The following is a 25875-nucleotide window of genomic DNA, read 5'->3' as shown; positions in this document are numbered from 1 at the left end:
AACAGGTGAACTTTATGGCATCTAAATTACATCTCAGTAAAGCTGATTTTTTTTTAAAAAAAAACTTTGTCCTGGCCCTAGCTGATTTAGCTCAGTGGATAGAGCATTGGCCTGTGGAATGAAGGGTCCATGGTTCAATTCTGGTCAAGGGCACATGCCTGGGTTGCCGGCTTGATCCCCAGTAGGGTGTGTTCAGGAGGCAGCCAATTAATTATTCTCTCTCATCATTGATGTTTCTATCTCTCCTTCCTCTCCCTTCCTCTCTGAAATCAATAAAAATCTATTAAAAAAACAAAAAATAAACAAAGAACTGTCCTGGTGAAGGAATGAAAGAATGGTTTAATTTACATGTACTATAAAAAGCATCAGTAATCCTAATAAACTTTCAGTTGAAACAAATGGTGTAAACATCAACTGCCCAAGAAATTTTTTTAAGTTTTGTCTTGTCTGTAGCTATGGCTCCATTTTATGACATAGAAATGTAGCATCTTTGATGATCCTGCCAATTGTGAGGTATTTATTGAGTTCAATTTTGATAGGGACTGCTCCTGGAGAGCCAAAGGTATCCTATATAATAAAAGGCTAATATGCAAATAGACCAAATGGCAGAACGACCGGTCGCTATGACACACACTGACCACCAGGGGAAGATGCTTAACGCAGGTGCTGCCCCCTGGTGGTCAGTGCACTCCCACAGGGGGAGCACTGCTCAGCCAGAAGACAGGCTCACAACTGGCGAGTGCAGCGGCGGTGGCGGGAGCCTCTCCCGCCTCCTCAGCAGCGCTAAGGACCCCCAAGGTGTCCTGGACTGCGAGAGGGCACAGGCCTGGCTGAGGGACACCCCGCCCCCCAGTGCATGAATGTTGTGCACCAGGCCTCTAGTAAAATATAAAACACAATTGCATCAGTCACCTATTTCATGTAACAAAACTTTGTGACTTAAAGCAACAGATATTTTATTTATCTCACAATGTTGTCGATTGCTGAGTTGCTGTTATCTTCTCTGGCTGGGCTGATCTTTGCTGGGCTTTTTCAGGAGATTGTGGTCAGCGGGTGAGAAGGCTGGTTGATCTAGGACAGTCACTTGTATGTCTGGCAGTGGGCAGGCTGGCATCTGAGGTGCTTTGTTCTCCACTGGCCTCTTATTTTCTAACTTGGTTGCATAATGATCTCAGAGTTTAAAGGGTAGCATGAGCAGAAACCACAAAGCTTATTGAGGCTCAGAATTAGAACACACACAGTGTCACTTCCACTGCATTTTATCAGTCAAAGCAAGTCAGCAAATGTCTTAGCTTAGGTTAATATAACAGAGTTCCAAAGACTGATTATGAAGTCCAAGATTAGGGTGCCAGGATGGTGGGGGTCTAGTGAGAGCCTTCTTCTGGGTTGAAAATTGTCAACTTCTCATTATATCCTCACACACACAAAAATAGAACCAACTAGCTCTCTGGTCTTTCTTTATAAGGGCGCTCATCCCATTTATAAGGGTTTCATCTGTATGACCTAGTGACCTTCTAAAGGCCCCATCCTTTAATCTCATTACATTGGAGATTATATTTCAATTTATGAATTGGAGGGACACACAAACATTCAGTCCAGAACACCAAGCCAGACCTGATTCAAAAGCCAGGGAAATAGAAATAGAATTCTCTTCTTGATACAGGGAGCTATGAAATTGCGTGGCCATTTTTGCAATTCACCATGATATACTTACTATCTATGTGAATCTGGTTAGGTGTTGTATACCACTTTCATTTTAATTAGAGTAAGTCTCATAATGAAGATGATTTGACCCTAGGTGTTGTTAAATACACAGTCATAATGTTACATATGTATTAAATTTGGGATTAATTGCCTTATTGGAAGTGGCAGGGATAACAGCAACCATTACCAAAATTGTTTAAATTTTGCTTTTGAGTTTTGCCACAGATTTATCTAACATAAGTATTTCTTTGTGCTTCTAATTTTTATACCATTAGGTAGAAATCTAATGCCAGAGGATCATGGGGAACCCTTGATGGGATTAAAACTATGCTGTGGTTAGTACACATTGAATTATTGAGAATCAACAACATGATTTATGTTCTAATTCTGGTCATTTGCTAGCTAGAACTTTTCTCACAGCAATGGGAAAAGTTGGGGAGTAGACCAAAACGTTCACATGAATACAACAAGAAACACAGCAAGACAAGAGTAGGAAATAACACCCTAAATCCTATTGACTAATGTTAGAAAATAAATTCATAAAATACACACTTGGTTAAGCTACCCATCAAAAGGAAAATCATCAACAGGAAGTGGGAAATTGCCAAATATGATGTCACATCGTTGTTAAAACTGTGAGATCATCATTCCCTTGCCACCTGTCCCTAAGAGAGAGGTCTCCTCCATTTTAGATGGAGAGCAGAATGCCCAGGTCTAGCTAGAAAAACCACTCAAGTCTGTACATTTGACATTAGCCATGTCAGAACCAAAGACCTTTGTTCACAGCCATTAAAAATTTTTACAATCCAACTTTGAGAGACCTCTTCAGGTTCAACCTTGGGTCTCAAACAGAAAAATTCACGCCCCAACTACTTTATCAAAGCATATTGTTCAGTTTAATTTCCTATCCCTAGGCATCCATTTTCTAAAAACACAGCTTCCAGTGTGATGGTATCAAAATAAATGCCTGCTTCTAAGTTATCTGGAGAAGAAGAAGAAAGGAACTTGTTACTTTAGAGATTATTTTTAACTGATTATACAGTTATAGAAGACTAACATCTTAAAGGCTATCTTAAATGATTCTTTTCTTCTATAATCTGTTGCCCCCAGATACAGTTGAGATTTTTTTAAAATAAAAGTACTAAGGCAGTTTCTTATTAGCACGTAAATTGAGGATTATAAAGAGCTTTTTTAAAGCAGAAATTTCTGTTCTTTGCTAAAATCTTCAGGTTGATACATTAATAGAGAGACTCCTTTCCACCCTTTCTGTCCACTGAGTCAAGAGTGGAACAGTGGAGAAAGCCTAGCCAGGGTGCTACACTGGGGAGCCTTTCCATCTCTCCAGTATTGCTCTACAAATAGACAGTTGTTGTTTTTTTAATTTCTAAAAATTTCTAATTTTAAAATTTTTTTGATAATTCAGCCTCCAAAATAACTCTCTCTAGATCTCTAAGGCACTTTACCAAATTTACTAAAATACCAACTCTGAAATCTGCAGGACTTCACATTGAATGGAATTGTCACAGCCTCTGCTGTGACAATTTCTAGGAAATTCTGGTTCAGGGTTTTTCTTTTTCTTTTCTGTATCCAGCATTTTAAGTATATTTAATTTTTTAAGAACTAAGAGTCACATTTGGCTTAATTTTCTTATCAATATGTTTATTATTCAGAAATGTATATTTCATAGTCAACAACCACAATTGAGGATGACACTAATTTCCCATATATTCATCATGCATACGAATTTGCTGAGGAAACTTGCAGAGCAACCATATGAATAGCAAATGGTGAATTTTTTGTTACTTGTTAGAAATGCAAATCTTAAGCTGATATGCCCTTTCAGCCATTGATAAAAGAATGATAAAATGCCTAAAATGTGAAATATTTTTAATGACAGAGGATGGAAGACATTCGGATGCCTAAAACATCTTCACACATGATATAATAAATTTTAACGAGTGAATTGCCAGAAGCCAAATTAAGGCTCAGTCTCTCTGATTGAAAATATAAGAATTGTTAAACCCTAAAATAATAGAAAATGACATTCAAAAACAACTAACGAAATCTAGAATGTCTAAAATCATTCCATCTCAAATGATTAGCTCGTTTGTTTTTCCCTAGCAACTAGAGTATCTATAAGTGGAATATGTCAAGTTGGTAGCAATGGGCAGGCTACTGAAAAGTGAAAACTGTCTAATGCGATATAAAAGAAATAGGATGGGATTACTCAAAAGATCAAATTTATCATCATGCTTAATCTATTCAGAAGTCTAAGTCACTCAGGTTCTTAACTCTCAACAAAATGAACATTCACTTAAAATGCTGCTCTTAAGACAAAATAGAAAAAGTGTCATTTCCCTAAAATCTTTAGAAACTATTAAAACCACCTAATGTAAATGAATTTTCATTAAACTTGTAAACAGTTACAAGAAAAAAAAATGTTTTGGTGAATTTAACACATTGATTTTTAGCACATTGGCTTTGCATTGTTTATTTTAGCATATTGATCTTTGGCAGTTCTGCTTTCTTCTGATATCTGGTCAGAGAAAGAACAAACTGGATAATCAAAGATTCAAAAAAAAAAAAAAAAGAAATATCGAGTGCCAAAAGTCGCTGGCTAGGAAATTGGGTATCCAGTGGTTACTGAGACAAACATTGCTCCTAAACTTATGGGAGTTACAGTATACCAAGAGACACAAACATTAAATAAAAGTTACACAACTAGTTATTTAGCTCGAGTCAAAGTTGTGCTTTTTTAAAAAGCCATGATGTAACACTGCTAAAAAAAAGAAGAAGAAGAAGTAGGCGTAGTGTGAAATGAGAGGAGGGCCTGAGAGCTGGAACTTCCTATTTTTAATTGGTTTGTAATTAAACATTTTGTAAAACAGGAAGTGCAGTTCCTGCCTGCCAGAACAGATTAGAGGAATAGAGTTGTCATCCCCACAGCAGGTGTTGCAGATGATGTGGTTGCTCTACAGGGGCCGAGGCATGCAGGCCAAGGGCATGCAGACCAAGGGCATGCAGACCAAGGGCAAAGAAGGTCCTGGTGGAGGAGGAGGGCTGGTTTTCTTTAAAGTCTCCAGTGTTCATCTTTGTAGGGGCCCTTCCTGTTGTTTTCACATGCGCTGCAGATTATCTTTGTCCTTAAAGCCACAGTCCCATGCCTTTTTGTCTTTTGTCTCACCTGTAGGCTCCTAGCTTCTCGCTGCCTACTGCTGCTGTTCTGTGAGTGCTCTCCAGGGCCCCCATTAAGGCTGGTCTCCCAGTTTGTTTTCTTCTCCTATTTTTATTCTTGCTGTTCCCTGTCACCTTCTGTACATCTCAAGGTGCTGGTAGGCCTTTGAGAGAACATGCTGGCCAGCTGTGGCATCCCAGAATGATTGAACACCTCAAATTCATTAGATGTAGCCTGTGAGTCCCTGCCACTATCAGGAAGTGTCTGTATGTTGCTGCACTGTTCCCAAGCTTTAACTCCATGTAGTCTTGTTTAGAAATCTAAGGATTATCAAAGTTTAGACTTGAGATCACCAATGTTTTATTTTAACCGATACCAGAAGACAAGTTATTCATATCAACAAAAGTTGTAAATATGTAGAATTTGTTTTTTAAAAAAGATAAATGAAAGACCAGAGATGAAATTGTGTGCTTAAGACATATGCAATTTGTAAATAACTATGTTAAAAACAAAACAAAACAAAAAACTCTAGTAAAAATCACTGAGAGGAAATATTTTTTTTTTCAATTACAGTTGACATTCAATATTATTTTATACTAGAGGTCCAGTGCATGAAATTTGTGCATGGGTGTGGTCCTAGGCCTGGCTGGCAATCAGGGCCTATTGGGGCTGTCTCGTCCAGTCCTGATCAAGGCCAGCTGCCAGACAGGGCCTGTCAAGCAGGCCTGGGGGAGGGACTACGGGAGGTTGGCCCGCTGTGGGAGGTTGGCTGTGAGAGCGCACTGACCACCAGGGGGCAGCTCCTGCATTGAGCGTCTGCCCCCTGGTGGTCAGTGCGTGTCATAGCGACTGGTCGACTGGTTGTTCTGGTTGTTCCAGACATTCAGTCGTAATGGTCGCTTAGCCTTTTATATAGAGAGAGATTAGTTCAGGTGTACAGCATAGTGGTTAGACATTTTTATTGAATATGAAAATGTATGTGAGAAAACTAATTGATGGTTTGCATTCCACTTATTCTTAAACCAGAAATGCTTTCAAAGCATGGCATAGATAACTGGTTTTCAACTAGGGGCAATTTTGCACTCTGAGGACATTTGATAATGTCTGGAGATACTTTTTGCTTGTCAAAATAGTGAAGGGCCAGGGGAGCCCGGTGGGGATGGGCTTCTAGTGTGTAGAGGCCAGGGATGGTGCTAAACCTCTGCAGATGCACAGGATATACTTACACAATGATGAATTACATGACCCCAAATGTCAGTACTGCCCATGGTAAGAAACGCTGGCACAGATCAACAGCGTTGATATTTCCTCTCCATCTCCCAGATGTTCCCAGCTCTTTCCCACTGAAGAATAGAGCTGCGGGCTTTACAAGATGTGCATTTAAACTAGCAGGTCCACTAACATTCCAGGGATCCAGACTCGCTCTTGGTTCTTCTTGGTAATCTTGCATAGCAAATGGCTTTCTTCTCACCTCAAATCTAGGGTAATGAAGGTGGCTTGCTCTCTGGTGGCGTAAGGATTCTGTGGGGCCTTAGCTTCATTCTTTTAGGGGTAAAAGCCAGTTAGGCTAGTAAGAAGACACCCAAGAGTAAAGCAGTGAAGTTGGTCACTCCTTCATCTCTATCCTCTCTTTACATCTCTAGTAGAATAGGGTTTGTTTGGTTTTTGTTTGTTACAATTTAAGGATATTGTTTTGGTCTCTTAGTAAATTAAATTAGGGCATAATGCCAGTACCTAGCATAATGGAAACACAAAAAATTAAGTAATAAATGAATGAATGACTTTAATTGTATTGTTTACAGTTTCATATTCATATTCATATTTATTTTATTTTTACTCATCACTCACACATTTATTCATTCAGGAAGCAATTTTGAGTGTCTACTAGAGATACAAAGATAAATAAAATACTGTTTCTTCCTCAAAGAGCTCATGATTTGGGAAGGAAAAATGGACAGTAAACAAATCTTCTGGGATAGGTTGACAAATTCCATCCAGGGGATCATAGAGCAGGTTCACTTGACTTGGAGGTGAAGAAAAACAGCTTTCCTGGGGAGAACAGCCACCAATTTAATGTTAAAAATGATTGGAACTTAGTCTTGGGAAGAAACTGATCACAGTGTTCCAGACATAAAAACAAAACAGCAGATTGTTGATGGGTAGGTGGTTGACTGGAACCTAGAGCAGGGGCCCTCAAACTACGGCCCGCGGGCCACAATCAAATACAAATATTTATTTGTTCCCGTTTTGTTTTTGTTTTTTACTTCAAAATAAGATATGTGCAGCGTGCATAGGAATTTGTTCATAGTTTTTTTTTTAAGCTATAGTCCGGCCCTCCAACGGTCTGAGGGACAGTGAACTGGCCCCCTGTTTAAAAAGTTTGAGGACCCCTGACCTAGAGGAAGATGAGACATGGGGTGCTGAAAGGGACAAGGACAGTAGGAACACAAGAAATTGAGAAGCAAAGCTGGATGCCAGCAGGCTTTGTGTGCATTATTAGAGTATGGATACAACTGGGAGCCACTGGAAGAAACAGAGTGCTTGCTAACTACTTAATAGATGAATAAAATAATTCTGCGTTTCAGAAAGTTGGAAGTGTAAATTCAAGTGAATTTGGCATATTCTGGAGTTACTAGCCCAAGGATCATGTTTGAAAATTTAGGAAGCTAGTTTAAGTAGAATGAGGCAAGACTATGGTAGAATTTGGTAGGCTTGGTGGTCAATTATCTGCAAAGGGGTGGAGTATTTTAGCACAAGACTTGAGGCTTGCATACCAGATAATGTGATTATTATTTAGTTATCAAACCATCGACCTGGATAGGGGAGAGCAGTTAAAACAGCCATGAAGAGAGGGGTCCCAGTCTTCTGGAAGGAAGAACCAGCAGTATGAAAAGGAGAGGGGAGAGCCTACAACTAAGTACAAGCTTAGGTAAATGACAGCATGGTGGTTCCTGGATGAAATAGACAGATGTGTTTTGAGAGACAGATGGTGAGCTGAGTTTGGTGCATTATGTTTTAGATGCAAGAGAGCCAAAAAAATGAAACTTTCCATTTGGATCCTGGATATATCTGGGGAAGGCATGTGCAAGAAATTGAATCTGAAGGTACAGATTTGGGAATCATCAAAACATAGATTTTTTTTAAGAATAAGAAAATGCTTCTCATGTTCTTTATCTCAGTTTTTGAAAGAAGTTTTTCTGGTGTTAAATAGTTGTTTTTGTAGGACATTTGATTAACAGAGCAGCACTTGTAAATACACTTTCTTTTCTGGAAACATCTGTTTAATATGTGCTACTACCTAATAAGCCAGCGTGTTCTTTAACTCCCTCGTGGTAAATTGACACCTTTGGAAGCAGTGTGAAAATTTCCAGCCTCCCAAGTACTCTATGAGCATCTGACAGTGTAATACATAGGGGGGCGTCACTAGCTTAATTATGAGAGTTCTTAATAAGCAGATGCCGTGCATGGGAGCTTACCTGCTTCTTCTAGAAAAGAGAGTCTCTGGTGGGGAGAGAGAAGCAAGCTTAGGTTCAGTTTGGTGTCACGTATGTCAATGGGACCCCAACATATTTGAGTGCCTAATATGTATCAGGCACTGGATTAAATACTAAGGATACAACAAGTTCTTATTGTGGCAAGTCAAGCAAAGAATCAAAATGAGTATGGATAAGGCCTAAAAAGAGACCTATACAAAAATTATAAAAGCACTAGAGGAAGCAGAGGCTGACCTTGCCCAGGGAAGTGGGGCAGAAAAGCCAGTGATTTAAAGCGTACCCTAAAGGCTAAGTCACATTGAACATTTGCTTTAGCAGTTAAATGTGATAATGTCAGCTGGCACCAGTCTGTGCCAGGCACTGAGGATGTAGCAGAGAGGAGGCAGTCACAGTGCCTGTCTTCATACAGCCTATATTAAAGTGGCATTAGGTAGACAACAAACACGTTGAGAAATAGCCCTAGCTAGTTTGGCTCAGTGGATAGAGTGTCAAACTGTAGACTGAAGGGTCCCAGGTTCGATTCCAGTCAGGGGCACATGCCCAGGTTGCGGGCTCATCCCCACTAGGGAATGTGTGGGAGGCAGCCGATCGATGATTCTCTCTCATCATTGATGTTTCTATCTCTCCCTCTCCCTTCCTCTCTGAAATCAATAAAAATATATTTTTTAAAAAGAAGTAGCATAATGAAGTGGAGGGACTAGGGAGTTTGCTTCAGTAAATGGCCTCTGTGAGGGGGTCCTATTTGATTTAAGACCTAAATGAAAAGAAGAGGACAGGTGGGGGATAGGATTTACAAGCTGAAGCAACACCAAGTACAAAGGCCCAAAACAGGAATGAATTTGGTATGTTTCAGGGGCGGAAAGAAGGCCACTGTGAGTGGCTGGAACCTAGTAAATGGGTAAGATAGCAGCAAGTGATAGAGTTGGGAACATAGTTTGAGGACTGACAGTTATGTAGGTGTCTTAGAAAGCACGGTTAAGAAAACTCTATATTAAAACACACACACACACACACACACACACACACTTTATTTTACTCCAGATGTAAGGGGGAGGCTTTAAAGGATTTTACACTGGGAGTTGGAGCTTTAAGGAAGGATCCCAGGCTGGATATCTAAAGCTGGGAGCCATCATCATATGGATAGTTTTTGAGGCCATGAGACAGAAAATGTAGATAGAAGAGAGGAAAGGGCTAAGGTCTAAGGGCTGTCCAACATCTTGCTAAGACAGGAAAGGTGGAGGTACTGAAGGCAGGAGGAAAGTATACAAGCAATGGTGCCTTGGACTCAGAGAAGATAGGATTTCAAAATAGCTGTGGTTGGAGGTATCAGAAGTAGTGAGAAGCCAAGCAAGATGAAGACAGGATGGAACGTTGGCTTTGGCCAGCACACAGCATTGATGATGTTGGTAAGATCAGTTTCAATGGAACTGTGGAGGCAAAAGCTCAGCTGCATGGGAGTGGGAAGTTAGGAAGCAGAGTTAGCCAATAGCACCAACTCTTTGAGGGTTTTGGCTGTGAAGGAGAGTAAAGAAAAGAGGCAATAACAATTGGTTCCCGTTAAGGAAGGCATTTCTTTTGTTGTTTGTTTTTTAAGGTGACTACTATTAAAGGAGTGAAAAATGGTGGTCCAGGAGAAAAAAAATAAAATTGCATGAGCAAAGCCCTTGAGTAGGCTAGAGGGGAATCCAAGCTGAGTAAGGAGGGAGATGAATAAGGGGCGTAGTAGATAGTGAACATGTGGAAAATCCAGTGGATATGGGATTTTGTAACTGTGCTGTTTGAGCAGGAATACTGAAGGAGGTAGGCTGCAAGGGTAGGAGATGATGACCACAGAGGGTAATGTTTGAAACTGAGATTGAGGGCCGCTGCTTTTATTAGTGATGTCAAATCTAAGGTACATCTATTGTAAGTAATATCGAGGTCTTATTAAGTTTATGTCATAAACTTGTTTATCTAACTTAGTTGAGAATTATGATTAACAAAACATTAAGCATATAATGGTAGTTGCATTGCATGTAGATTTTAGAAAATCATAGTAATCATACAGGTCCTCTAGTTCAAGAACATCAACACTTGGTATAAGAGAGTTCTGAGGGTATTACAAAGGGAAAACACCTGAACATGAAAAATGAGGAGGTAACCCGAAGCTAACAAGGAGATACACAATACACACTGATCATAACAACAAAAATCCAAAACACAAGTAACTGTGTTTGCAGGTAAGAATTTAGAGCAATAGGAAGTCTCATCATTGCTCATAGGAATTCAAAAATGGTACAGACACTTTGGAAGACAGTGTGGAAAATGCTTACAAAATTAAACATGGGACTTAGCAGTCATGCTTCTTAGTATTTACCCAAATGATTTGAAAACGTATGTTCACACAAAAACTGCACATGGATGTTTATAGCTGCTTTATTCATAATTGCCAAAATTTTGAAACAATCAATGTCTCCTTCATTAGGTGATAAATGAACTGGGGTACATCCAGAGAATGGAATATTACTTAATAATAAAAAGAAAGAGCTATCAATCCACAAAAAGACATGGAAGAATTATGAAAGTACATTGGTTAATGAAAGAAGCCAATCTAAAAAGGCTGAATACTGTCTGATTTCATCAATATGATATTTTAGAAAGGGAAGAACTTTGGAGACAATAAAATGCTTAGTGGTTGCCCAGCCAGCATGACTCAGTGGCGGAACATCTACCTATGAACCAGGAGGTCACAGTTCGATCCCCAGTGCGGGGCCTGCAGGGGGCAGCCAATCAATGATTCTCTCTCATCATTGATATTTCTCTCTCTCACACTCTCTTCCTCTCTGAAATCAAACAGATAAATAAATAAGTAAATAAATATTCAGTGATTGCTAGGATTTTGCAGGGAAGGAGAGGCATATGAATTGGTAGAGCACAGGGGACTTTTAAGGCAGTAGAACTGTACAATAAATACTGTGATGGTGGACACATTCATTATTCATTTATCAACCTATAGCATGTACAACACAAAGAATGAGCTGTGATGTAAACTAGGGACTTTAGTTAATAATAATATACCAGTTCATCATAATAATTATCAGTTCATCAGTTGTAACAAATGTATCACACTAATACAAGAAATAAATAATAGGGAAAACTGGGAAGTCTATTAGTTTTTATAAAAAGCAACATCCTTGTTTCCTTGGAACATTAAGAGTATTCAAAAATGAAAAAAAAAATCTTTGTCATATAGGTAAGGAGATTAAAAAATAAGGTGTGTTTATTCCAGAAGGAAGGAATAAGGTATGTGTCCAAAAACACAGAGGAAGGAAGAATGGGCCTGGTGTGCAGGTTTGTTGGGAGATTGTGCTGAAATTGTTAGTGAGTAAACGATCACATTTGCTTTACAAAACGATACCTGAGCCTGCAGCAGGAAGCCTGGATTACAGCCAGAGCAAAACCAGATTCCAAGAGACAAGCCAGGAGGTTCTTGCCCAGAGAATGAATGGGATCTGAACTAAGGTGGGGAGGGAAGCAAGGTGGACTTTAGATAGTTTTGGATGGTAGAATTGACAGAACTTGGTGGCTGATCAAATCTGTGAATAAACAGGCGAGGATGCTGGAATGCCACCATTCAGGGACTCCTGGTGGAGTCTGAGCAAGTCACATCTGCCTGGGAGCATCCTCTCTGACCCACCTGTGCTGAGGGATGAGCCTGATCTTTCCAGCACCAATGCTCTTCTGCTTGATTGTGTGCTTGACACTCTGGGAAGTGGCACTGACACTTTCAGGTCACTAGGGGGCTAATCGTAGCCATTTCCACAACTGTACACTGAATTGCAGTACTGAGAGCATAATCACTGCAGTTCACCCAGGAGGAAGATTTTGCTATCTTAGGACAAATTCATTTGCATAAGACCATCCCATGAGACCAGGGTCATGAAAATCACTATTTAAGTAGCTTTTGCTCTCAAAATCCTAGCTACCACAGTAGCGCACTCAGTATTAAATTCTTTGAATATTAAACCAGGTGTGTGTATGTGTGCATGTGTGTACGTGTGTGTGTTAAACTGATGGATGCAGACTGTTCATGAATGAATGATTAGGAAGATGGATGGATAGACAAATATAAATTAATATTAGCAGTGGATGCTCTGTTTCCATGAACATGTTAACAATTTTGAAATAATAAGTTTTAAAAACAAATTTTAAATTATTTTTTTAAATCTTAAAGAAAATGACTTAGTAACAAGAGAACTTATATTTATTAAAACAGCTCGATTCAAGGCACTGTTTTTATCGCTTACATACACTAATAGACTCAAAGCTCTTGGCTGCATCCATTTACATTCCCACCAACAGTTCACCAGGGTTTTCTCCACATCCTCGCCCACACTTACCTCTTGTCTTTTTGAAGGGAGCCATTTCAACAAGCAGGAGATGGTAGCTCACGCGGTTTTGATTTGCATTTCCCTAGTGATCAGGGAGCACCTTTTCATTTCCCTGTTGGCCATGTGTATGTCTTTTTGGGAAATACTGTATTATATACTTGAAAGTTGCTAAGAGAGTACATCTTAAATGTTCTCACCACAAAAAGAAGTGGGAAATATGTGGCATGGTGGCAGTGTTCAGCTAGGGGGGCAATCCCTTTGCAATGGGGGAAAAAACTGCTCTTGGAAGACAGAGGTGGAGGGTCCTGTCCCTTGGCACCCTCAGTGCCTACCTAGCAGGTAGTTGGGGTTCTGAAAAGGTTTGCTGAATAATGAACATAATATTGTATTTAATTCTAGTAATATAGCTGTGAGGGAGATATTGCTATTTTCATATAACAGACATGGACAATGAGGCATAATTTAAATAACTTGCCCCAAAGATGGTACAGCCCGGAAGCAGGGAGAAGTGGAAATGGAACACAAGCCTATGTGATCTGGGAGCATTGTTTTTTCTCTCCCTCCCCATGGCCATGGACATGGCTCTTTGAAGGGACTGTGTGATGTGATCCGACCTGAGCTTCTATACAGTTCCCTAGTTACGCTTTCAGGTCATGGAGAAGTGTCTTCGTTATTAGCGGCCCACTTGTTTGTGCTGATGCAGACAGTTCATATCTGCACTCAAGAAGCCCCCGCCAAGAGCCTGAGCCAAAGCAGTCCCAGCCCCCCAGCTCATGCAATGAACCAGATAATGACTTTCAGGATCCCAGTCATGCAAGATGCTCCCCAAGTCCAGATGTGCACCCTCCACAGAGCACACTGTGATTCCTCACCCACAGGCCACCAGGCGGAGTACAGAGAACCATGAAGATGACTACCATTGATTCAGTGGAGCCCGATTACACTGCAAACGAGTGAAATGGAGTAAAAGAATGGCATTTGGAGGCAGAATTGTTAAGTAATAAAAAGTAAACAATTCCAATTGACTCCTTAGGTCAGCGGTTCTCAACCTGTGGGTCGTGACCCTTTTGGCGGTCCAACGACCCTTTCACAAGGGTCGCCTAAGACCATCCTGTATATCAGATATTTACATTATGATTCATAATAGTAGCAACATTACAGTTATGAAGTAGCAACGAAAATAATTTTATGGTTGGGTCACAACATGAGGAACTGTATTTAAAGGGCCAGAAGGTTGAGAACCACTGCCTTAGGTGCTCGGTCAGACCCACATAAGGCTGCTTGCTACCAGAACACACACATTTTAAGAGACCTGCTTCCTGAATGCCTGCCACCAGAGGCCATTAGCATTGTCCTGCCAAATTCTCCAGCAAGTCCCCAAGCTTCATTCAGCTACTGATATTATAGAAATTTTGTCTTTATGCAGAAATTCATAAGTATAGCAGCACCTATACCCTTTTGGAAATGAAAGATTCCTAGTAGTTGAGCTATAAATTCAGACTCTGATCCGTTCGTTTAAAAGATATGCTGCTCAGATGCAATTTCAGTCACTTCTAGGGTGGTCCTTTATTTTCCCCCTTTCATATGTGTAAAACAGAGGTAGGATCCTCCTGCCTGTCCCATCTTGCTGATGTCTTTAGAAAACTGGAACCAGACTCCAATTACAGACATTTGTTGCCATAAAGAGACAACAGATTGTGGTTAAGGAAGAAGAAAGAGCCCTAACTATGAATTCTTTTCCTCTGATGGCTAATTTTTTTTCCACTTATACCTTTCCAAAAAGGTGGCAAGGTGACAGCTACTTAGAGTGTATTTAATTGCAACTTTCAGAAGACTAAAGCTGTAATGCCTCCTAGAATCCTCAGTCACAATTCAAAATGTTTGGAAAAGCAGAAGAGAAAGCATACTGTCAGCAGAGATGGGGGGCATTGGAATTCCAAGTAATCTGCCTGGCCTACTGATTACACTCGGTAACAAAGAGGATGTACCAGCCCTTGATTTTGGTCTCTGATTTCCATTCATCTGGGGTCCTTTCATTACCACAGGGTTTCTCTCTGGGTAGCCAGGTACTTAGGATCTAAAGAATAGCAAAGAGCATTTTGTTCTATTATAATATGGTGATGTCAGAGGCAAGTAATTGGACCCTAATCCCCTACCTACAGCAATCCAAAGACACACTAAAGACCTCACCCGGAGCATCTTCCTAAATTACAGTTAAATGGTGTGTGTGTGTGTGTGTGTGTGTGTGTGTGTGTGTGTGTGTGAAAGTTTATTCATAAAGGAACACATGATAAAGTCATGTGAATAATAAAAACAGAATACCAGCCATTAGATAAAACATTTACCTGGTTAATTTATTTTTACATATGATTAGTAAAAATGAGCAGTCAGAATTCTCAGTATATTTTTGCCAGCACTTTATTTTTTTAATTTTAAAATTGATTTTAGGGAGCAAAGAAGGGAGACAAAGAGAGGGAAAGAGAGAGTGAAAGAGAGGGAGAAAGAGAGAGAGAGAGAGAGAGAGAGAGAGAGAGAGAGAGAGAGAGAGAGAGAGAGACATCAGTGTGAGAGAAACATTGATCAGTTGCCTTGATCAGGGATCAAACCCACAACCTGGGTATGTGCCCTGACTGGAAATCAAATCTGCCAGTGTCTGGTGTACAGGATGATGCTCCAACCAACTGAGCCATACCAGCCAGGGCTAGCCAGCTTTTTAAAATACAGTAGAATTCATTCCTGAAATTTGGGAACAATAAACTGAATCAGAAATCATTGCTCCTGTAACAGGAGCCCAGCTGCCATGCAGTGGTGGGAATTGGTCCACTGTGTGACAATGTAAGAAACCTAGCTCTTCTGCCCTGCTGTCCTGTCAGGTTATCCAGACTCTGGCATCCTCGTGGTTCTAAGATTGCCCCCAGAAACAACCAGAACTGTTTATTTCCTTGTCCACATTGGCATAGGGATGGGGGTAGGGGAGGGCTGCCAAGAGCCAGTGGCAAATAAACTTGATGGCCTGTAAATCCATAAGATGTGTAAAGCCTCTCGCCTTTCATTCTGTAGCATTTTGTGAGAAGCACAGGTCTAAGGATAAGCAGGACCTTGAGAAACCCTCTGGGCAGCCCTCCAAAACAGCACAAATGTATCACTCCCGATAGATTGCAGAACACCCCATCTCATGAGGAAGACTTCTATAATCACCTTATAAAACGAGAAATAAATAATACAGATTTCTTCTCCAGGACTTTGATTTTTCCAAAAGTAAAGGGAATTTCCTAAAAACACCAGTCTCCCCCGGACACTAGGGTGGCATTTAAAATAGCACCATAACACCAACAATGCCACTAGGAACTTTTAGAGTGACAGCTTCCCTACACAGCCCACTTGCAGCGCTTCATCCCCCTTCCATCATCCCTTCCTTATTCATCAACATGCCTGTTTCCTCTTCTGGATGCAAGCTCCTGCAGGAGCAGAGACCATGTTTTCATTCATCTTGCTATCTCACTCCCCCACAGTACCTGTCACTGCAGGTCCCCAAGAAGTGGTTGCTGAACCTGCAGTACATATTTCAGATGGAGTAGTGAATTCATCACATTCTGATCTAAACAATACAATACTTGCATATAGGAAGACATGATACCCCTCCCCCACATTTAGTTGGTTTTCCTAGGAGTATACTTGAGCTGGTGCCCTGTGAGTCTGAGGGTGTCATACCATCAGTCTGGATTTCACAAAGTGCTATGTCTTATGGGATCATGCTGTCACCCAGGAGCTGCGTGGCTTTACACAAAGCTTTCGACCTTGCAGGGTCTTTCATCTGCTATCTAATGGGATTAATATTCCTGAACCAATTTTCCTAGTTAATTTGTTGGGAGGAATTGAATGAGATCACAGGTAAGAAAGAGCTCTGAATGGGGTGGCATGAGTGAGGTGACCGCACTGTTATTACTGTAATGGGTTAGGGATCCAGAACATGAAGGGTCCCTGTTACCCTGTGACTTTCAATAATAAAGCACCGTGGCAGCAGACCCACCAACCTCAAAAGCACCAAGGAAAAGCCCTAAGACTTGAGCTGCTTGAGGATGTAACGTGTGTCCGGGGAGCAGCTGCGAGAGTTCAGGCTATCTCACACTCAGCCGGCCCTGGATCGCATAGATGTGTCCTGGCCCATGACCCCCAAAACTGAGAGGACCAGCATCTGGATAGCAGCCAGTTAGCTTTCAGCTGCTGCCGACACACTGTCCTGATGCCTCCTGTGATCATTTTCTCTGTATAATTGCTGGCGTTTTCCAGGGAAGTCTGTGAACTGCTGAGTTATGGCAGTGGTCAGCAAACTGCGGCTCGCGAGCCACATGTGGCTCTTTGGCCCCTTGAGTGTGGCTCTTCCACAAAATACCAACTTCTGTGCATGGGCCACAAAGTTTCAATCGCACTGTACATGCACGCCCACACATGGTATTTTGTGCACGAGCCACACTCAAGGGGCCAAAGAGCCGCATGTGGCTCACGAGCCGCAGTTTGCCGACCACTGTGTTATGGTATTGGGCCTATTCATTGGAGCCTGGAAACTGATAATTCTTTAAGATCAATAGGTATCCCCATTCCCATGAAGTCTGTCCAAGAATGATTTTTCTCGTAAGCTTTCTGCTGAGCTTTTTATTCTAGTAAAATCTAATCAGTTTGGGAACTTTAGAAGCTGGTTCCTCTTCCTGTCATAGTGCAGTGCTTCCTAGGACATTCTCCATACATTTTAGTGAATTATTTTTTCTTGCATTGGTTGAATATCAGAATCCCTGACATACTCCTTTGACAAAGCCAAAAGGAAAAGAAAGATGCTCATTCACAAAGACACATGTTTAAGGATGAGATTTTTCATGACCACTGGAGCAACGAACTGAACCTTCCATGAGCGTGCACTCTGGTGTTAAATCTCTCCAAATGCTTGGCAGTCTCCGCTGCCTCTCACACATTCGGAAATGTGATTTGGGAATATTTCTCCCAGAGTACTTTTGCCATAAAGTAAAAATAGTTTCCACTGCCTGCTAAGTAGAGCTCTTACAAGGAGACATTCATTATTCATTACTCACTTTTCTCTGGTGCTGCCTACCAGGGATCTCAGAAGTTTTCACACATAGCTAATTGTGGGCAAGCTCATCTGAGAAAAAAAAAAATGAGAGAAAATAAAGTAGTCAAACTGTCCTGGTAATATCATGTCCTGGTTCACAAAATGAATGGGGAGAGGCTGTCCTTTACACACAGGGATGTGTGAAGATAGCATATAGTAGAGAGTCATATATAATCCTATCTAATAAAAGAGAAACATGGTAATTAACCGTAACTTTGCTACCTTTCCCATTGGCTAATCAGGGTGATATGCAAATTAACTGCCAACCAAGATGGCGGCCAGCAGCCAGGCAGCTGAAGCGAATAGGAGGCTTGCTTGCTCCAGTGACGGAGGAAGCCAACGTTCCCCGCCTGCCGCTGCCAGCCTCTGAGCTTGCAGTCTAAGAAACAATGTTGCAAATATAGAAGCTAAACAATCCCCAGAAACCTGCTTTCACCCAGCTGGGCCTCAGAGCTGGAGTTGAAACAGTGTTTCAATTATAGAACCCAAACAAACCCAGAGACCTGCTTTCAGCAGCCGAGGTCTCAGAGCTGGAGCCCAGCCTCCGAGCTAAAGCCAGCTCTCAGATCCAGTGACAGCCATAGAAGGTAACTAAATCCCAGAATAAAAAAGAAAAAAGGAGAGGTTGGGAGCTTCAGTTCCCCACCAGCCTGAAAACAGCCCTCAGCCCCTCACCCAGACTGGCCAGGCACCCCAGTGGGGACCCCCACCCTGAAGGGGGTGTGGCCAGCTACAAAGAGCCATCATCCCCTCATCCAGGCTGGTCAGGCACCCCAGTGGGGATCCCCACCCTGAAGGGGGTGTGACCAGCTACAAACAGCCATCATCCCCTCACCCAGGCTGGCCAGGCACCCAAGCAGAACCCCCACCCTGATCCGGGACACCCTTCAGGGCAAACCAGCCGGCCCCCACGGTGCACCAGGCCTCTATCCTATATAGTAAAAGGGTAATATGCCTCCCAGCACCGGGATCAGCGGAGCCACGAGGCCTCATGCCCCGGGATCAGCGGAGCTGCGAGGCCTCCCAGCACTGGGATCAGTGGAACCGCGAGGCCTCCTGGCCCCTGGAGCAGCGTGACAGGGGGCAACGCCCAAACCCCCAGATCGCCCTGTGGCTCTGTGTGTGACGGGGCAGGACCACAACCTCCCTATCCGCCCTGCTCTGTTCGTGACAGGGGAAGGCGACCCAACCCCCTGATCAGCCCTGCTCTGTGCCTGATAGGGGGGAGCTCCCCAACCCCCTGATCGCTCTGCGGCTCTATGTGTGACAGGGTATGGCGCCCCAACTCCCCCCCCCACACACACACACACACGGGCTCTGCTCTGTGTGTGACGGGGTAGAGCCATAACCTCCCCATCGGCCCTGCCTTGAGTGTGAGAGTGGTGGCGCCCCAACCCCCTGATTGGCCCTGCTCTGTGGGTGATAGAGGGCAGCGCCCCAAGCCCCTGATCCGTCCTGCTCTGTGCGTGACAGGGTACGGAGCCCCAACCCCCTGATGGGCCCTGCTCTGTGGGTGACAGGGGGTGGCGCCTCAACCTCCCCATGGACCCTGCCTTGAGTGTGACAGGGGGTGGTGCCCCAACCCCCCAATCGGCCCTACCCTGAGCGTGACTGGGGGTGGCATCGCAACCTCCCAATCCGCCCTGCTCTGTGCATGACAGGGAGTGGCACCCCAAGTCCCCAATCGGCCCTGCTCTGAGCCCAACCAGGGGCTGTACCTAGGGATTGGGCCTGCCCTCTGCCACCCGGGAGTGGGCCTAAGCCAGCAGGTTGTTATCTCCCGAGGGGTCCCAGACTGTAAGAGTGCACAAGTGGGGCTGAGGGACACCCCACCCCCCCCACCGCCAGTGCACAAATTTTTGTGCACCGGGCCTCTAATGTTATAATAACACTCTGAGAATAAAATTCAGGAATGTGAAGTATCATCTGTGAAAACTACTGAATTATATTTCCACCCAGCAGAGAAATTGAGTATATATCCGAAGGGTATTTTTTGTTTGTTTGTTTCAGGTGACTTTTCGATATTTTCTGCTGTGCAAAAGATTATTTCTAGAGTTTACAGGTGCATGGCTGAGTTACACATTTTTGATTGACTCCTGGAGCAGTGTGTCTCTCATTTATCTTCCACGATTTAACGCATTTAATCTGTTTTGCTTTTGACAGGGCAGAAAGTTCACAGCCTCTGTTTTGACATTCCTTAGGTCTGGTGATAAGATGAGATGATGAGAATGTTCATACTTAGCCCTCTGCCTCCACTGTTGAAAGAGGGAAAAGCAAAGAATCGTTTGATATTTAAATTTCATGGAATTTAAACAGATAGAGTGTTTACTGGGAACAGAGTGGAAGCTTTAAGCTTTTTTCAAAAAAATTTTTATTCTTTCAGGTAATTATTCATTCTTTTAAGTTTTTGGATTTCTGAATCTATTTGATTTCATGACCAAAGTTAATTTGGCTTTTTCCCCCTTATCTCTGGTAGAAAGAATTTTAAAAACCACTGTTTATATTTAAAAAGAAAACTTGCATTCTTGATTTTGCAAAAGACGTTCACATTTTCAAGAATTTATAACAAAAGAGGTGCTCTTAGAGCAGGGGTGGGCACACTTTTTGACTCGAGGGCCACAATGGGTTCTTAAACTGGACTCAGAAGAAGGAGCTGCGGCCGTGTTTCCCAACGTTGCCATGTTAACACTGCTGCTGGTGAAGGAGTGGAGGGAGAACAAGAGAACCCTCCGCTCTTTCGGGCCGGATAGAACAGCCAAAAGGGCCGGATCTGGCCCGCGGGCCGTAGTTTGCCCACGGCTGTCTTAGAGCCACACATGTGTTTTCTTGTTTTATATTCTTTACTAAAATATTAAAATTTCCAGGATTTTCATCTGATGGATGAGTTTTATATTTTATATTTGTGATTTGTTTTATTTTCTGGATATAGTGTGGAATTATTTTACCATCAACAGTTTTCATGTCTGAGTTTTCATATCTTTAGCAGTTTACTTTTCCATGCATTGCTTTCATTCATTCTATTCTAAGTACTGAGAATGGGAAGATGAAAGACACAGTTTCTGCCTTCGAGGCACTCAGAGATGAGCAGTTTTAATGCAGGCTTAGAGGTGGCTTGATCGGAATGAACATAAATTCTGAAGGAACCCAGAAGAAGAACACAATTTAGACTTGGGTCTGTGTGTGTGTCTTACAGTCTCAGGTAAGGCAAGAGCTGGATGAATATAAATACAACTCTAATAAATTTGCTGACTACAGATACATGATAAATACTTTCTAAATATTGCATATTGATTATAATGTTCACCCTGGAATTTATCTTTCTGAATCTATTAAGTCTACTGATGATCTTTATTTAAAACTTACATGTATTCCCTTTTGTCTTGTGATAGTAATTAAGATACTTTAAATATCTAAGATGAACCATTTTTCTCTTTTAGTAGCTGTATCCGGAGACATGTTTCCCCGGGGTTTTTAATTTCATTATGTGTAGAGAACAAATCCTACCTGTTGGGTGATGAATACAAGAGTACACAGGATTTTTAATAGCTCTGTTAATGGGATAATGCGTGATGTTTGTTTCTAACCAACAGGACATCTACCTAATTTATCCTAAATTATTAGCCATCTAAGATCCTTGCTACGACTCAAATTAAAAGTAGGAAAGCAAAGCAAGATAAATAATTCCTTCAGCAGTGCTGGGCCTTATTCATGATCCCTTTTATGAAAACCAAAATGAACCGATATTAGTGTATCAGAACATTGTGCTGGATGCTGCCAGTATAGTAATTGGTGTGGCATTGTCTTCACCCCAAGGAGCTTACAAGCTAGTTCAATGCAAAGGTGTTAAAAAGGACAGACATAATGATTGATATGTGATAAGCAATGTGTTAGTATATGAATAAAGTCAAGTGAGTCATAAAAAGGAATAATCTACCTGGGTGTGGTCTCTGAGAAGGCATTATAAGGAACAGACATTTGGATCGGGCCTTGGATGATTTTTTAAGAAGTACAAGAATAAAGTGTCTAAAACACTGCACATTGTGAGTTGAAGTAAGTGATCTGATTGTGTGATTAAAACTTTAGGTATAGAGTGGATAGAATCTCAAGGCTGAGAATAGCCCCATGGACAGGCTCTATCACTACTAAAGACTCTTATAGGCAAGTCCTAAGTGTGTGGACTTTATCCAAAGTATGTTTCTTAAAATGTCAAATCTTAAGGACATTAATACGCATCACTCAAAAAAGGGTTCTGTTGTCAAATAAGTTTGGAAAATACTGGTTGGTTTGTTTGGACTTTCTTTGAGCCTTTACTCTGAATATGTGCATTGTAAAGCTTCAGGAAAGTTCCATAGTGTTCTTCAAACTTCTAGGGTCCTGGAAGCTTATCTCTTTTAAGCCAGGCACCGTGCAAGATGGGCGTTCTCCATGACACATTTTATGAAATCTGTTCAAAGCAATGGGAGGACTTAAGGACCTTCCTGCAGGGAATTGTATCATCTGAATTTTGTTTTAAAAGATTCTCTGGTCTTCTGAAGCATGAACTGAAATGAGGCAAGGAGAGCAGGTTGAAGACAGGTGCAACAGGAGGTAATGAGAACTTGACCCCAAGAATCCAGAACAAAGAACCAAGAATTACAACTGACATTTCAGAGATAGAACTTGTCAGGGCTGTCATTAGCCGTATACAAGTTGTGCCCTGCTCAGGGACACCTGGCCGAGTAGGTCACAGGGAAATGAATCTGGTCCCCACTGTTTGTGAGTAAACTAAACATCCAGGGGCCTGGCTGCATTCATCCTCAGGAAGCCCACCTAGTTCTAATCCACAGCTAGCAGTGTGTTTGGTTAATGACTGATGAGATGTGGAAGGGAAGCAAGAGAAGCTTTCATCATGACTCTTACTTCATATTTAAATGATCGTATGGCTAAAGAGGCCTTAATTTTTTCCCAAAAAAATTCTAAAATAGTATCTGAAGGAATAATGAATGTGCAGTTCTCCTGTTCTGAACAGTCCCTTTCAAAAGCTATGGTTGTCTGGCCAGTGTTGCTCAGTGGTTGAGCATCAACCTATGAACCAGTAGGTCACGATTCAATTCCAGGTCAGGGCACACGCCTAGGATGCATGCTCGATCCCCAGTGGATGGCGTGCAGGAGACAGGCGATCAATGATTCTCTCTCATCATTGATATTTCTGTCGCTCTCTCCCTCTCCCTTCATCTCTGAAATCCAAAAAAGATATTATATACTACTGGTATATTTTAAAAGCTATGGTTTATCTCCAACACGCATTAAAATATACATCCTACCATCACACAGATTTTACAGAGACCTTGAACCAAGGGTTACAAACTCAGATGTCTACACAGCCCATTCAGGCCTCAAGAGTGATGTGTATAGCAGGCTGAGTGTACACACATTAAATTTACAGGAAAGTACTTCACTTGCAAAAAGAAATATGCTCTCTTCCATTGGCCTTTGAATATGCAGTCTTCTCCATCTATTTTGTATAACCAGCTTAGATAGGAATATGGATCATGAGAAATAGTTCTCAGAAAATTTTCCTGACAGTATTGGTGATGAATGACAACTCACAGGCTGCAGCATTAGGAACACAATAGACCAGTGACGGTGAACCTTTTGAGCTCGGCCTGTCAGCATTTTGAAAAACCCTAACTTAACTCTGGTGCTGTGTCACTTATAGAAATTTTTTTTAATATTTGCAACCATAGTAAAACAAAGACTTACATTTTTTTAAAAATATATTTTATTGATTTTTTTACAGAGAGGAAGGGAGAGAGAGAGAAGCCAGAAACATCGATGAGAGAGAAACATCGATCAGCTGCCTCCTGCACATCTCCTACTGGGGATGTGCCCGCAACCCAGGTACATGCCCTTGACCGGAATCGAACCTGGGACCTTTCAGTCCGTAGGCTGACGCTCTATCCACTGAGCCAAACCGGTTTCGGCAAGACTTACATTTTTGATATTTATTTTATATATTTAAATGCCATTTAACAAAGAAAAATCAACCAAAAAAATGAGTTCGCGTGTCACCTCTGACACGCATGTCATAGGTTCGCCATTACTGCAATAGAGAGTGGTGGCCCAGGTATTTTGATTTTTCGGGAGAATCTGGCGATTTGAATTTTGTATGTGACAGTTCTCCAGTTTGAAATGTTGGCAGAAATTTTACAATACACTGTATATCTCTGGGCCACCGTTTGATCATTTCTACCTACCTCAGTCCATATGGGCCTAATTTTCTTAGGTTGATAGATTGAAAATTCATATTTTGTAGGAAGACAAGGTGTTAAATAACCTGCTAAATTGCTCTGCAAAGTCATGTGGAGTTGTTGAGTGAGAGGAGAAAAGCCGTGTTTCCTGAGCTAATAATTAGAATATGTTTTTATTTTTGCATGAAGTCTTTACTGTGGGAAGAAAGACCAAAACTCTGAGGCCTAGTGCTGAACTCAAATAGCATCATCAGCAGAGGTAAGGCCTGAGGGTCTTCCTGGATAAAAGTTCCATAAAGTGTGAGGCCCAGGGCTGTAAAATAGGGGAGGCTAGGAATCAACACTTTGCATTGTAATTCATACCTGGTGGATTCTGTCTCACAGGGAGGGGAATGTGGAATAGCATATTGACTAAGGCCTTGATGTCAGGGAAACTGGGAAATAGTAAGCGGGGATTTAGTCCTGGGGCTAATATGATGTCACATCTTGGTTCATGGCAGAACTTTTCTAATGGTTCACATGTGAGCCCAGAGATTGGACCCATGTGTTTGGAAAGGGGAGTTAGCACATGTGTGGTAATCACCATCTTTCTAAAGAAGCTTTGAGGAGGTGTTTAGTTCCTGCTGATAGGGAAGATTAGAATCAAGCGCATTTTATGAATAGAAAATGATGAGCAGATGAGCCTGCAAGGAAATGGAAATGTGATGAGATTAGTAGCTGATGTATACCTCTCTGCAGGGAAAAAAAAGCTTTAAGAGACGTCAGGCTGGGAAATACTTTATTTCCTGAAGTGCAAAGAGATTTGGACAAAGCTGTAATCCTAGCAGCCTCTGCCAAAGTGAATTGGTCAAGGATCTTTCTGAAAAGCTGCCATTTAGCAGTTGCTGTGTCTAACCATGGCAAGGAAAAGATGCCTTCATTGTCCTGAGATGCAGTGTTCACATATGCATTCAACCAACAAATTTTATTGAGGACCAACTACATGCCCAGGCTGTGCTAGCCCTTGGAGTAGCTGGCAGACCTATGGGAATCGACGCTCTGCATGAGACAGACCACAGAGGGGGTCTCTGGGTTGCTTGTGATTAGATTTTGTCCTGGGGCTCCACACTGTTGTGGCATCTTTGGGCAAAGAGGAAGATGCAAAAATGAATGGTGTGACCCCCAATATCTAGGTTCCATGGTTCCACAGATCATAGAGTGCCTCTAATTTGTGCCTTTCAAAACATGTTTTAGGAAAATGGACTTTTCAAAAGACACTCCAGAGTAAACTCTCCTCTGATTGATCTATCTTATTCCAATGGATTCTCTTGATTCCTTTTTAAAGGGCCTTCCCTGTATGAAGGGATGACACCTCTTTCTTTTGAGAGAGCTTCTCTGTGCCTTCTAGATTCACCTCTTCCCAAAAGGTTACCTACCTTCCTTCCTCCCTTTCTTTTCTTCCCTTTACTCCATACTTCATCTGTTCTTCTTCCTTTCCTTTTTCCTTCCTCTTGTCTCTTTCTCCTTCTCTTTCCTTTTAAATCCTACTTCTTTTCTTGTTATTATTTCAGATGAAGACTTTTCCCTTACAAAATAAACCATCCAATAAATTTATTCAACCTAGTAAGTATACATCTCCTGAAATACCTGACTTAACTGAAACTGGAAATAGCAGGGACACGAGTATTTCACAGTCCAGAGAATATGTCCCTCAACCATACCTAATAGATAACAACACAGGGCAGAGAAGACAGGATGGTAAGTGACCGGAACACCTACCCATCTCGATAGAATTAATTCT

General features: G+C 41.8%; 1 protein-coding gene across 2 annotated transcripts in view; it reads left to right on the top strand.

Moving 5' to 3' along the window:
• FAT3 (FAT atypical cadherin 3) overlaps positions 1 to 25875 on the top strand; it is a 520751-nt gene that overhangs the window by 353406 nt on the left and 141470 nt on the right. The gene's annotated exons all lie outside the window — the stretch shown is intronic.

This window comes from Myotis myotis, unplaced genomic scaffold (genome assembly GCF_014108235.1).
Source record: "Myotis myotis isolate mMyoMyo1 unplaced genomic scaffold, mMyoMyo1.p scaffold_m19_p_10, whole genome shotgun sequence".
Lineage (NCBI taxonomy): Eukaryota > Metazoa > Chordata > Mammalia > Chiroptera > Vespertilionidae > Myotis > Myotis myotis.
This window is presented reverse-complemented; position numbering and strand designations above follow the sequence as displayed.